A 14,889-nucleotide genomic window follows, 5' to 3' on the forward strand; every position below is an offset into this window, starting at 1 on the left:
ATCCTTTGAGTAAATCTTAACCACACGTTGAACAACTTAAAGTTTAAAGATAAAGTAATAGATTAATAGATTGTTAGAGTATCCAGACTCTAATGTGAATTAAAGTTTACTCAAACTTTAATTGAAAAATTTCATTCACAATCTTTCAGTAAATCTTAAGCATACATTGAACATTTTAAAGCTAAGCTACCTGTGCTAGCATTTTAAGTAGTATTTTATTCCAAAAAGCTCTTAGCTTGAATTTACTCATCTTTACCTGAAGTAAGATTTTGACTAAGATTTTTTATATGTAAATATATCTTTTAACAGTGGGATCTTGATATAGTCATTGTGTTTATTTATTTGGTCAGTACAGTCACAATTAAAATGTCTAAACCTTTTTTTTAGAGTGAAATTAGGCAGTTGTTCCAGTTTAGTATTTGAGTCCTTCTTCAATTTGCACAATAAAGAAGAAAGAAAACACTTTGGATGATTGCAAGTTGTCTTTTTGTCTTGTAAAGTTGTGTATATATAAAAAAGAAACCTTCTGTCCTCATATGCAGTCCTGTCACTGAGCAAGTTGGTAAACTGACAAGAAGTAAACAAAAAAAGTGGCTGAAGTGTATTGCAGCTGTTCTGTCGTCTGCCTCTTCAGCTCCTCCACAGCTGTCGAACCATGATTACATCGTCACTCCTCATGTAGACCCCTGTCCACTCGACCATGCAACAACTGTTGTTTCCACAGGAAAAACTCAACTCTTTTATGTAAAGACGTTGGATTTTGCACACCATTATACTTATTTACTTTTAGTTTTGATCTTTGACCCTAATGTCCTGAGCTTCTCATCCCTAATTTTGAGTAATTCCACATCTGCTGCTTTCAGAGCCACTCTAACGATGACCTGCGCTCCCTCTTGCCACGCTTTCCTGATTCCTGAGAGGCTTGTTGTGTCCCTCAGTGGTGGCTTTCTATGCTATCTGGTAATTTAAAGTCCATTCTGTTGCACAGACTGAATCTTCTCTCTCCTGACAGGGCGCTCTACATTTAGACAGCAATGTTAGGAGGTTTGGAATATTGGGACTCAATTCCTCCTGAGCACGACTGAAACTGGGTAAAGCGAAGGGATATGAATGAGTAAAACGACTAGACCACTAGCAGAAAGGACTTGTTTGACATTTTAAAGGAAAAATGCTGCAGTTATGTTAGAAATATTAATAATATTAATGAACTAATCATGCACAAAATTCAAAAAATTGTTATATTACTTAACAGTTTTAGTAACGGTTACATTAAGAGATTTAATTTGCTTATGCTAGCATAATTTAATCCTTACTGCTTGGCTTAATTGTTAATCATTTCATTTTACTGATGGGCTTTAAAATATTCAATCAACTGGATACATGACTGTAAATAAGATGATAATCCCATGTTTTTTCATGCTCCTTTCATAGTTTTTTTATTTATTTATTTGAAAATTGTCTCAAATCTTCAATAAGTCCCTTCACAATTTAGTAGGACTGAAACATCCATCCAACCATTTCCTAACACCCTTGTCCCTTAGTGGGGTTGGGAGGGTTGCTGGTTCGTCTCCAGCTAACGTTCCGGGTGAGGGGCGGGGTCACCTGGACAGGTCGCCAGTCTGTCGCAGGGCAACACAGAGACACACAGGACACACAACCATGCACACACACACTCACACCTAGGGGCAATTTAGACAGACCAATCAACCTGACAGTCATGTTTTCGGACTGTGGGAGGAAACCGGAGTACCCGGAGAAAACCCACCATGCACAGGGAGAACATGCAAACTCCATGCAGAAAGACTGGGGCCGGGAATCGAACCCAGAACCTTCTTGCTGCAAGGGAACAGCTCTACCAACTGCGCCACTGTGCAGCACAGGACTGAAACAATTAATCGTGATTAATTGATTATTGTAATACTCAACTAATTTAGTAATTGGTTCATCGTTAACTGGCGTATACAGACTCAAAAGTTTTCCATTTGCTGAAAGAACAACATACTCAGAGCAGTAATAAAGTGGAAACTGTACAAAAATATAAACATTTTAATTTAAAATAAAAAATATATACTCAAACCAGAACTAGTTTTAGTCTGACATGGTTCAAATTCTGTAAAAACAAAAGGGCTTTTTGCTATTTGATTATTAGTCACTAATGCAAAATTTAATCAATGAATCTACAATGATCAGTCGTTCAATAATGGATTTCTGTATTACTGCATTTTAGGGAATAAAATGTTTTTCTTATCTGAAGATGGAATCAAATTGTTTATTTGTGTATTTCTAATTTTACATGAAAATGCAAATGACTAAATGAAAAATCAGCAGAATGTGGCACTTTTTAAAAAGTTGATTAATCATTAATTGTCCAATTATTTGATTAATCACCTATTCATGGTTCAGTATTTGCAGATTTTAGAAATGTAACTCTAAATTATTTGCAAAAAAATTCACAGATTTTTTTGTAGATGATTTCTAAAATATTTGGATCAAAATTACAGTTTTGGAAACTGAAATACGAAGTTGACACGCGACTGAATGGTGTTTTTAAAGCAGCCAATCCAGGAGCGCCATTCAGTTTCCTTGTCTCTCATTGGCTGAACCACCAAGAGTGAAGAAGAGAGTTTAAATTTTAGTCTTTGCGGTGCTGCTAAAACAGTTTCCATTGGATGTATTAATGTATATTAAAGTATATTTGATGTTTACACCATTAGATTATTATCCCAGAGGTCCACCACAGTTGGCCGTTGGAGTTGTTGTTTTCCATCTGCATTATTTTCCAGACAAAACAAGCACTACTTTTAATATATTTTCATTTTCTCTGCACCTAAACTACCCACCATTCACTGCTGCTGCACACCCTGATACATGTGAACACCTGCACAGCGTTTCAAGCGCTTGTATTTCTGCTTGTCTTCTGTCAAAGAAAATGATGAAGGGGAGGCAGAGCAGATGTCAGGAGAGATAGTGAGCTTATCCTAACATCATTGATTTTCCAGACATTCCTACTGAGGCCAGCATGGGTTTGTTTCCTCATCGAATGCTGAAGCTTTTGACAGTGGAGTTGGGAAGCTTGTCAGGATTGTTAAAGCTGAAATCAAAACCCAAAAAGAAAAAACAGTTGTCCACCTACACCTCTGCAACTTACTAACACACATTTCTGCTCACTTCAGCATGTTTTCAGAAGCTTTTAACAAGAGATGCTCACTTTCTACTTGGATAAAGAACTCATCAGAGTGTTGGATCATGTGAGAAAGATGGAGGGAAAGAGACGGACATGGAGCGGAGAAAAGAAATAATTGGCCACACTGGTCGCGTGTGCAGCTTTAAACTCAGATACGATGAGACGGCCGCTTCTGTTAAGAGTTAGGACCTCTCCGACCACCAAAGAGGCCCCATCTAGGTACACGAACGCCCACTGAACCGTGACAGCCCTGAGAGACAGCCTGTTATACAGGAGTGGGGTATGATAACGGAGGAAAGCTGCAAAGGAAACAGTTCAATCCAGCAGTGCTGTGTTCAAACTATGCTGAAAACGGGAGATAATCCGACACTTGGAGGAAATCTGAACAGCACTTTGTGGTTTGAGGATGAAGAAAAGCTGAAAGATGTCATCAGTTGGTAGAAAACAACTGTTAGAGTTCTCTCTCTAACGCCTGTTTGTCTAGTCTGGTGTAAATATTTGGCGCGGAAATATTTTCAATTCAGTTCATTAATATAGTGCCAATTCATAACACGTCATCTTAAGCCACTTTACAAAAAGAGTCAAAGTTTATATCCAAAGTAAAATAAAATACCGGTAACAGGATTATTAGGTCTGTCGCAAAACGCAATAAATCAATTAATCGCATGATAATTTAAAACAAACTCAGTAATTTCCATTATCATTTACATGATTTATCATTTTTCTCTTTTCTTTTTACCAAAAACTGGGTGATAAAAGTCTTCAGTCTGGTGCTTCGGACTCAACTATTCCTTTTTGAAAAGGATAATTTTATTTGTCGTTTCTGTTGTTTTATGTATTTTGGATATTTAAAATGTCTTCCAGTTCCAGTGTTAAGTTTTTAATTTATAGATTATTGATCTTTGAGAATATGTTTTTGCATTATTATTCTATATTACTCAAAAATGGTTTCAAACCACTAATATTATTGTTTATCGTAATAATGTCTGTCGTGACATTATTACAGTTGGGTATAAGATATTTCACACCAACAAGTTTCTTCTGACTGGAAGTGATCTTATGATTATACTTCAAGTTTTAAATACGCCAGCTATTTTTTTAGTTAAGTATTATCACTTACATTTTATGACGAGTTAAAAAAAAAACATTTGTCTTTTCCAGCAGCCGTTCAACTGTTACAGCAGTAAAACCAAACGTGCTGGAACTCTGGGTTGCTAAGTAACGGTCTGGGCTTCCTTGGGGTTGCTAAGTAACAGTCTGGGCTTCCGTGAGGTTGCTAGGTAATGGGCTGGGCTTCCCCGGGGTTGCTAGGCAACCGGGCAGTGCCTGCTGATTTGTGCTGGTACATTTGTACCGTTTTTGAAATGACTCCTTTTTCAGACACTAAAAACTTATTGCCAAAATCCGGATGTTTTTTAAGCACTTGGATAGTTTTTAGAAGCAGTAGAAACCCAAATAGAAGCACTTAGATTAAAAGAAGTTCTAGTTCTTTTTCCCATTTTTCATTTATAAAATGGGAATGTCTTTTTACAGGTAAAAAGAAATCTGCAAGTGGGACTAGAACTATTGATCAAGATTAAAAAAGTGACTTAAAACAAACTCCTATATCTTGGTGAAAATGTAAGTTAGTTTAGTCTAATTTGAAGCGTCTGAAACTAGAAAAGATAGTTGGTAAGGTTTTGTGTTTTTCGCCATGTAGCTAAAACAAAAGTTTTCAAATTGTTGTCCGGAATGTATCAAAACCACTTTTAAACCAGTTAACATTTGGAAAATTAGCTCTCTTATTTGTTACATTTTGAGCAGTTTCTTACAAATTTGAGTTGAGACTTGCTTTTCACAGAGTACATAAAGCTTTACGTCAATGATCCAGAGGATCATTGATGGCTCTTGAGGGAGATTCTCTATGCTTTGATGCGTTTAGATTAGGCAGACTGGTGCACAGAGTCAATCAGCAGTCATCGGATTCTGCTCTGTTTGGGAAAACCATCAAACCGACCCGGTAACTCATCTGGATAAACCGTCTCCGGCCTGTCAGGATATTTATCAGACGTTGAATCCTGCTGCCGTTAAGACGAGTGCTCCAAGAGAAATGTCAGGGATTGTCGCTGCCGCCTGTTGTGTTTACATCCTACTCCCATCCTGCGGTTCCAGACGGATTGTCCGTGTTGCCTCCAGGCAGGAAGGATTTCCGCGTGCCCCCTTGTGACATGTCCCATCTTTAAAGAGCAGCTTTGATGGCGTGTGTTTCCTACAACCTCAGGCAAACCTAAGCATATCCGTCTCTGTGCACATTTGTCTGTCTGCATGTATAAATGTCTCTACTTTAAAAAAGTGGAATAGTATTTCAGTAGTATTGGAAACACTGCAGGGTGAACACCAGTGGTTGTTCAAAAACATGTCGAAATTCAATTTGATTTCGAGAGAAGCTAATTAGCTTCATATCTTTTGTGAGTACAGCCATAGGGGTGTATAAGTACTACTGTTCATTTAAACACAGAGTAAGGATTTTATTAGAAGTGCTTTGATACTGATATTGTGGCCAAAGTGTGAACTAAAGGCTGTTTATGGAAGTGGAAGCGTGCAATGTGCAGATGGATTTCTGCTGATAATCTCTGTAAATAATCATAACCCTGAGCTGGGTTGTGCAATAAGATATAAATATATTTCTATGTTTCTACGTACTAATGTCTTCTTAACCAGATGTGATCAAAATTCTTGAAGTATTATCTACTTTTGGGTATGAAGCTTTTCAGTGACAGTAGGCAGCTAAGGAATAGAAATGAGTAATGTTAGTAATAAGAAACATTACATATAATTGTAGAAATAATAGTCATTTGAGTCTGAAACTTTGAATCAAAGGATTACTGCAGTTTACAAAATATAAATATAGATTAAATTATTTACACAAGTATATAAGAACCCAAATACAACATTTTTTATTGTAAAATGAGGTAAAGCTTCTAAGATAGTACAGTAACAGGATTTTTCCGTATTTATCTGTATTTAAAACACAAATGATGCATTTAAAACACTGTGAAACATTGAAAATGTAATAGTTGCAACGAAACATAACCATCCATCCATCTATCCATTTTCTTGCACCTTTGTTCTTTAATGGGGTTGGGAGGGTTGCTGGTGCCTCTCCAGCTAACGTTCCGGGCGAGAGGCGGGTTCACCCTGGACAGGTCGCCAGTCTGTCGCAGGGCAACACAGAGACACACAGGACACACAACCATGCACACACACACTCACACCTAGGGGCAATTTGGAGAGGCCAATTAACCTGACAGTCATGTTTTTGGACTGTGGGAGGAAACCGGAGTACCCGGAGAAAACCCACCATGCACAGGGAGAACATGCAAACTCCATGCAGAAAGACCGGGGCCGGGAATCGAACCCAGAACCTTCTTGCTGCAAGGCAACAGCTCTACCAACTGCACCACTGCCACACGAAACATAACATTTTGACTCAATTCATAAAGTAGTCAACAGACTGAGATAGAACAGTCGGCATCATTCCTTAAGTGCCTAATGGGTCTAATTAGCGTCAAACCATAATTTACACTAGTGGTAGGTGAAAAATTAAAATTTTCTTATTGACACCAAAATCACAAGTTATACAATTAATTCTTTTTGTACAATTGGATGTAAATTCAGGCAAGTTTAATAGATTTGGTTTTTCATTTTTTTTAGTTCTTCAATAGTGGAAATAAGGATGGATATTTTCAGTTATATTGATTTGTTCCCTGCTTTATTTGACAAACAAAATTTTGTTTGCTTGTCTCCAAATTAGGATATAAAGGTTTTATTTTCTTGTATGCACTTACTTATTTTCCATAAATTCGAGTGTTTGTTTCTCTCAGAACTCAAGTAGGCCTGAGCTTCCACTCCAACACAGTGGAAATAAGGGATTTCTTGGCAGAAAAACCTTAAAGTCACATGTTTTCCTGACAAAATTCCTCTCCAAAAAGCAACCAGGACTTGAAATCCATTAGCAGCTATCGTCCCGATCTCAGAAGGCAAAGGAGGAGTTAAGCGTTTGAGCAGCTGGTGACACGTAGACGGCTACTGGGGTAAATTTTCTTCTCGCGCTGCACAGAGAAAATCACTCAGCTGCATTGTGGGTACTAAATCAGAACCCAACGCTGCCGCCTCATCCATCTCTGTGAGCTGGCAGCGGCGCTGCTGTTACTCCTGAGACAGATTTAGAAGTGGCCGTTTATACATTCGGCTGCTGTTTTATTATCTGTGGAAGTTAAAGGTCTCAGCAGAAATATCCAGGATGTCATGATTTGTTCGTTTTCATTCAATCCGAGGACATTTTGTTCTGCATTTCCCAAAATTCACGCCGTCATCAAAACTTCAAACTACTTAAAGGAATTAATTTCCGGGACTAATCTGAGTTTATTAATCTGTCTGCAGAGTTGTGTTGGAACAAAATCCTCTTTCAGTGATTTGGTGCCTGGCTTTAGACAACCTTATTGGATCAAAGGGAACATTTGTTTTACTAAAACAAGGATCTCTGAACGGCTTCTCAGCTGAAAAGCAGCAGATTCACCCCAAAATAGAGAAGAAGCACTTTGGTTTGGGCAAAATAAGAATGACATCATTACTGGGTTTTTTGATAAAACTTGGTTAAAACCAGATGGTTCTAGGAAATGTTGGTGTGCATTTCAAACTATGTATAATATTATAAATATATAATTTTACATCTAAAACTTACCTGGAGCTTTGACTAATTAATGCAACACTTCAAATAAAACAAAACTAACTTTACAAGTAAATTTTCAGCAAGTTAATAATTCCTCAATATTGATGAAAAAGTTTGTTTTTTAGTTCCACTGGTAGATTATTTCACTTATAATATGACATTTTTCTTGTGTTGTAGGTGAAATAGTGACAGTAGATATTTTTCATCAACATTAAGGAATGATTGACTTAAAACAAGTTCCTAAATATTGCTGAAAATGTTGTTATAAGCTAGTTTTATAGTCTTATATGAAGTGTAATAAGATATTTGCAGTAGAATCTACACCAGAAATTGTTGGTAAGATTTAATCTTTGCAGTATTTCCATGCTGAATTCTGCTTTGTTTTGGTGCTCACACTGAAAAAACACAAAATCTTAGTTGTAGATTTGGTTTAGTTTATAGTGCAAATTTCTTATTACTCTTGAACTAAAACAAAACAAACTTTTCAGCTCATAGCTTGTTCTAAATCAATAATTCCTCAATATTGATAAAGTGCTAAGACATTTCCCCATTGTATAAGTGAAATAAATCTCCAGTGGAGCTATTACTTTTCATGATTATAAAAAAAATATTTATTCCTATAAATTGCTGAAACGTCACTTCGAAGTTAGTTTAATCTTATTTCAAGTGTACTAAGATATTTGCACTAAAAACTAGACCAAATATACTTGGTAAGATTTTGAGTTTTTGCAGTGTTGACTCTCATTTCTCATCTTACATCGGCTGTCAGAACCTTTTATGTTTTGGAAAGTTTCCCTGGTTGCTCACCTCTATTATCTGCACAGTGTTTTACCCTGCTCATAAAAGTCAAATTAATCAAGTAGCACCGGTGTTAGTGAGCTGTACGAGATGATTGGGACAATAACTGGTGCGTATCTTTTGAGAGAAACATGTCATCTAACTCGCGTTCCCTCCCATTAAACCTTATAGTGCTCTACCTCCATTAGAAGTGTGGATATTACTCATATCAGACTCCCGAACAGCGCTGAGAGCTTCATTCAGCCGTGTGTCAGTCTCACATCTCTGATAATTGCCAAGCGGGTCATATATGAAAAAGAGGAGGAAAAATTGCTTCCTCAAAACATGGCAGATTTAATTTGTCAGCTTGGATGAAAATTGGCTTGCGAGGAAAACAAACGACGGTTACAAGGGCCGATGGTAGCAATTCGTCAGGGGAAGATTGAGGAGCTGGTCTAGAGATAGCTCACATCTCCATAAATCATGTTGACAACTGACTTGAACTGCATGAGGAGGAGGTCTCCCATAAAGCCAACCCGAAGAGGCGAAGATATAGGACGTCTCTCTGCTACTGCCCAGAAATAGAAACGACAGCTTGATGCATTGAGGATGACCTGTAATAGCCGACTGAAACACTCGCTGCACGCTCATTTAAAGCAGTAAACTGTGAAATATTTTTCATGCCATCACTTGTTCTGACAAATACTGTTTCTGTTCACAAGCTACTGCAAATAATTAATAATAGGTTTCCCTTGAAGTTCTTGTGTTCCTCATTAACTCTGTTTTATCCTCATAGATTTGAGCCCAGGCTTAAAAAACGAGAGTATGACAGCTTGAGCATCTGCTACAACAATAGTTGTGACAAGATGTCTGTGCACTGTAAATATAACTCTCATTAGTGGGATTTACTCTTTGTTTGTAGCATCTGGCTGCAAGTAATCTCCCAGATAGAAAGTGAGTTTGACTTGAGGGCCCTTGTCTGTAATGGATAATAATAAAAGTGATATTTATTATCAGTGATGATTTCTGACATAAAAATCTGTAGGAGAGTGCAACAGATATCTACACTGCAAAAATGCGACATCTAAACAACTGGGGGTTTTTTTGAGTGCAAATAACTTACACTTCAAATAAGAAAACTAAGATAAAAGTAACTTTTTAGCGAGATATAGGAGGTTGTTTTAAGTAAATAATTCTTTAATATGGCATAAAAGTACATGTTCTACTTTTAAAATGGGAAAAACTTCTTGTTAAAATAATCTGCCAGTGGAACTTGTATCTTTTAAAATCAATTTTGAGGAATTTTTGACTTAAAACAAGCTCCTATGTCTTGCTGAAAAGTTACTTGTGAGTTTCGTCTTATTTCTTATAATATATCTGCACAAGAAACAAAATCAAAAATAGTTGGTAAGATTTTGTGTTTTTGCAGTGCAAGTACATCATATCTGGGAAAGTCTGTTTTTATGTTTTTTTGTTTATTTTAGCTGCACACTGCAAAAACACAATCTTAGTAGCATCCATAAAATAGTCAACAAACTGACATTGAACAACCTGTTTTATTCCTTAAGCGCCTAGTGGTTCTAATTAGCATCATACCAAAATTTACACATTTGTGTAAGAATGTTGAAATTCAACTTGATTTCTTTGTGGATTTTGTGATATCTAAACACTGTAGTGATTGCAAAACATATTTTGACTGAATTTTAAAGGTTTTTTTATTAGTATCATTCATGAAATAGTCAACGGACTGAGATTGAACAGCCTGTTTCATTCCTTTAGTGCATAGTGGTTCTAATTAGCATCGTACCAAAATCTACACTAGCAGTTGGTGAAATTATTAATCTTTATTTAATTAAACAACTAATTGAAGCACAATTAAAAACACAATAATATTTTTTGTACAATTGGATATGCTGATGATGGGTTAGACTCTTTTGGGACATTTTGCATTTTTTTAGTTCTTAAAAGGCGGAAATGAAGATTGATATTTCCAGTTGTATTAATTTATTTCCTGACTGTATTTTCTCCAAAAGAAATCTTTGTTTTCTTGTCTCCAAATTAGGAGTGAGGGACGTCTTTCTTATTATGTCCGCTTCTGTTTTTTCTACATATCCCAAGTGTTTGTTTCTCTCAAAACTTGACCAATTTTGCACCAAGGAGGTTTGAGTTTCAACTCCAACACATTGGAAACAACTGAAAGTTTAACTAAAAGCATGAACCAAGAGCAAGATAAAGATGACTCAGTTTCATTTAAGACTTCCTGAAGCTTTGCAAATGTTGCAAATGTCCATTAACCCAATAAGCCAAGTTAACTCTGATCATAAGGCTCTCGTCTTCCTGATGTACACCAGGAAACGTAAACGAATGAGACCCCAGCAGGTACGATCTTCCACGCTTATTCACAATGCTGAGCGCGTAATCCGAGTCGTGACCTGTTGATAGGATCAGTAAATGCAGCGTAATGCCAAAAGTTGAACTTTAATATCCAGCATTACTCCATTACAGGAAGCATTAATGTGATTACAGCGAGGCCCCGGCTCCGTAATGCATTTCTTCCAGCACAACGGCCACGATGTGCTGAAAATACATCACCGGCGGGGCCGTGTGTGTTGTTCTCCGTCGGCTCCTTACAACTGTGACGCCCAGCTGAGTGTGTAAGCTTCTCACTCGCCCTCGCTGCCTCGCTGTCGGAGGCTTGGGAAGCTGCGTGTTCGCGACTTCACCAGATGTTGATTCAAACGCTGAGCAGATGACAGACTTAGCCAGCAGCTGAAGGGAGAGAAATCCACAGTCCAACACTCAGCAGGCCTCCATCTCTCTTTCTCTCCACTTGCTTTGTTTACTTACTTCTGTCTCACTTCTTTCTCTTTCTGCAGAATCTTAGAGATTTGACGTGTTTTGTCTCCAGCCAGTTTAGGAAGTTCACAAGGATTTTGAGTTTGGTGTAAAATTATAGTGCTTACTCTGCATACATACAGAATATTACCAAGTATTTTAGATCTAGTTTCTAATGCAAATATAATTGCACACTTAAAATAAGAGAAAACTGACATTCAAGGGCTGCACAGTGGTGCAGTTGGTAGAGCTGCTGCCTTGCAGCAAGAAGGTTCTGGGTTCGATTCCCGGCCCCGGTCTTTCTGCATGGAGTTTGCATGTTCTCCCTGTACATGGTGGGTTTTCTCCGGGTACTCCGGTTTCCTCCCACAGTCCAAAAACATGACTGTCAGGTTAATTGGCATCTCCAAATTGTCCCTAGGTGTGAGTGTGTGTGTGCATGGTTGTGTGTCCTGTGTCTCTGTGTTGCCCTGTGACAGACTGGCGACCTGTCCAGGGTGACCCCGCCTCTCGCCCGGAACGTTAGCTGGAGAGGAACCAGCAACCCTCCCGACCCCACTAAGGGACAAGGGTGTACAGAAAATGGATAAAAACTGACATTCAAGTATCCTTTCAGCAATATATGAGTTTGTTTTTTGGTAACATTTTGTGTTTTTGCAGTGCAAGGACTTTATCTCTGAGAAAGTTAATATCTTTTAGTTTATTTTAGCTGTACACTGCAAAAACACAAAATCTTAGTGGCATAAACAGACTAAGATTTAACTGTCTGTTTCATTCCTTCAGTGCCTGCTGGATCTAATTAGCATCATACCATAATTTACACTAGTGGCAGATGGTATGCTCAAAAATATATGTTGAAATTCAGTTGTATTAAGGATTTATTGACTTAAAACAAGCTCCTATTTCTTGTTCACAGTTTACTTGTAAGTTAGTTTTGTCTTATTTCAAGTCTACTAATACATTTTCACTAGAAACTGGACCAAAAATACTTGGTGAGATTCTATTTATTTCAGTTTAAAATCTATAATTAAGAAAAACGGCACTCTGATTGCTGTTGCTTAATGTGGTGGTGATTGTCTTGAAGTAATTTATTTATGTAATAAACATCAAATTACTGCAGCATTGCCAAGTGTGTAAGTCTTTGGATCTGATATATGCAGATCTAAAGTGTTTCAAGTTGCCCTTAAAATTATGTATGGTTCCAATTTTAATTAGAAAACCAACACAGAAGGAAAGGAAGGGTAATTGTTGCTTTTTGCTGTTTTATTGGCTCAGAAACAAAATACTAGAGGAGGTAACACCATGCCAACTCTCTCAGCATCTCAGCGGATGTTTATAGGATCGCATCTAACTTTTTATTTTTATATATATGTTAAATTAAACTCTCCACTCAGAATGAATTTAAGCGCTAATCTCCCTCTGAAGACCAAATAGAAATTAAAATGTAGTTATTAAAGTGGCAATCCAGATGAAAATGTATAGAACACTGTAAAAACACAAAATCCTGTCAGGTTTTTCTTTTAGGTTTCAAGTGCAAATGTCTTAGTTCATTTGAAGCAAAACAAATTTACAAGTAATTTTTCAGCAAGATATGAGCTGGTTTTAAGTCAGTAGTTTGTAGTTCACTGGCAGATTATTTCACTCATAACATGGGGAAAATGTGTTGTTATAAGTGAAATAATCAGTTATTTCATCAATGTAAGGGAACTGACTAACATGTAAGATGATTTTTTGCTCAAAAGTTGTTTTTAAATATTTGTCTTTCTAATTTAAATTCACACCAGACGTTGTCACCTGCTACACAGAGTTGGTTGTTACCAACATGGTGTGGAATATATTTAGTGAGAAAGGCTTTTTCAGGTGTTAAATACTTATTTCCTTCTTTGTTCTGGCGTTTTCTAAAATGTCTGAAAGCAGGGAGGAATTGAATCTGCATAAAAACCATAAACCTGGAATTATCTCTTCCAAACTTATCATTAGATCTGGTCCTCGCAATCTTTGCTCGGAAGGAAAAAATTGAAAATCACATAACTTTCTTTTTGCTTACAGTAAGGAAACTGTGTTTTCTCTCTATGCTTATCTGCCTTGAAATCATTTATAGGAAGAACCAGGCGCTTTTAGAGTCAGAGGACTCTTATTCACCTAAATATGATTTGCAGGCGTCTCGTCTCTTTGCTCCTAATTCATGTCTGGCTCTTCAAATATTTAAAGCTGGAACTTCACTGAAGTGACGGCAAACACTCGAATAGATAAGAGACGTTGTTGAACCAGACAGGAAGGAACCTTTTTCAAATCGTTTTATAATATAACTACATTTAATTTTAGATTAACCAAAGAATAAATTAGGAGAGATGTTGGTGATTACCTTCCACTTCAACTGAACTCATGTTGACTTTACCATTAAATGAACAAGAACCAATAATCCACACTTCAGCCTCTAAAACCCTAAACACCTTTTTTCCTGCTAGCTTAGCACCGTTACCTGTTAGCGCAAGGTCACTGTTTGATATTTTTTGTTGTCATTTTCTGGTTAATATCTGTGTTTTATTCTGAAATTTGTTGATGTATCTCAACAAATTTCATGCAGAAAACATAAAACACAAACCAAATTAACTGAATTAGCAAAGCAAACTTTAGCGAATTATTCAGTCTTTATTCGGTAAAACCCGAAAAACATTCAGTATAAATAAGTTTGGTTTCTGTATTTTAACACAAATACTCCCTACCAAGTTTTTTCTATTATTGGATATTTTTAATGCTTGAACCACCATTTTAATTAATTAACTAAACGTTTAATTTAACACCTTTTCATTTCGACTTAGCATTAGCCTAAGCTCTAATACAGACATGTCATACATAACAACAATAGTGGTGAATTACGTCTTCGTCTTGTAGTTTATTATAAGTTTTACAATCCAACATGACGTGAAGAGGAAGCTTCACTCCATAGAAAAGACACAAAAACCATTCCCGTGTGTTTAACCCTTTGTGAATTGGATAATTTAATTGTTTATTTAAGCTAACAGCATAATCCCATACTGTGAGCCAAAAATTAAAAGATCAACCAACCTAAATTTAATTTAAATGCTCTATATTCACACAGCAGCAACATGTGATTCAAATCCATTTTGGTTTTTTTCCCCATATTCGCAGTTTGAACGACCCAATTCCAATTTCTTCACCCCCAAAAAATGTAATTGTGCTACTTTATGTGTTTCTAAGTTGGATCGGTATCCGATGGTTTTCAAAATGTTGGTAGTCAAAGCAGGAATGTTGTATTTTATCCGCCTTGCGTTTCTGCACCAAAACAAACCAGATGTGGTGGATTTTCTTAATCTGTTTATGATCGACAATACGGCTCCTTTTGCTCAAAAACTTTAAA

General features: G+C 36.8%; 1 protein-coding gene and 1 long non-coding RNA gene across 2 annotated transcripts in view; one reads left to right on the forward strand and one right to left on the reverse strand.

The window, feature by feature from the left end:
* The window catches only part of LOC103456701 (uncharacterized), a 172,848-nt gene that overhangs the window by 74,923 nt on the left and 83,036 nt on the right, over positions 1-14,889 (forward strand). The window lies entirely within an intron of this gene.
* Positions 1-14,889, reverse strand: part of LOC103456703 (cadherin-20) — a 97,558-nt gene that overhangs the window by 66,979 nt on the left and 15,690 nt on the right. The window lies entirely within an intron of this gene.

The sequence above is a fragment of the Poecilia reticulata genome, chromosome 20 (genome assembly GCF_904066995.2).
Source record: "Poecilia reticulata chromosome 20, P_reticulata-male-v2, whole genome shotgun sequence".
Lineage (NCBI taxonomy): Eukaryota > Metazoa > Chordata > Actinopteri > Cyprinodontiformes > Poeciliidae > Poecilia > Poecilia reticulata.